Source organism: Sinocyclocheilus grahami, unplaced genomic scaffold (genome assembly GCF_001515645.1).
Source record: "Sinocyclocheilus grahami isolate Dianchi unplaced genomic scaffold, SAMN03320097.WGS_v1.1 scaffold236.1, whole genome shotgun sequence".
NCBI classification, from domain to species: Eukaryota; Metazoa; Chordata; class Actinopteri; order Cypriniformes; family Cyprinidae; genus Sinocyclocheilus; species Sinocyclocheilus grahami.
In genome coordinates, this window is record NW_015505415.1 from 64,992 (window position 1) to 65,368 (window position 377).

The 377-nt window shown below is 33.2% G+C and overlaps 1 protein-coding gene across 1 annotated transcript in view; it reads right to left on the reverse strand.

The window, feature by feature from the left end:
- Positions 1-377, reverse strand: part of LOC107597755 (uncharacterized) — a 70,366-nt gene that overhangs the window by 62,917 nt on the left and 7,072 nt on the right. The gene's annotated exons all lie outside the window — the stretch shown is intronic.

The window sequence follows — 377 nt, forward strand, 5'->3', positions numbered from 1 at the left end:
TAGATGAAGTGGGTGCCGTTGGCCTGTGGACCACAGAAATAGTACTTAAACATGTCAACCTGTTTATTTTACTCATCAACCACTATCTAAAGTGTTTGTTGATTAGAGCTTTGCCAAAATCACTTATCATGATTGATTGACATCAAAAAAAATTATTTTAAGTTGTCAAAAAAACTACTACCTTCTGTATTTCTTTACATGTAAAACTTTAGAGCAAGAGCAGCATTAGTAAATCAACATTAATTCACAGGTATGATAAAAAGGATGTTCTTTCAGAGTTTTTTTTTATCAAACATTCAGAGAGATAATTGTAGCGTCTGCGTAGGATCATACATGATAGTTGGACTGTTTATGGCTTAAAAGACCCCTTTTAGCCT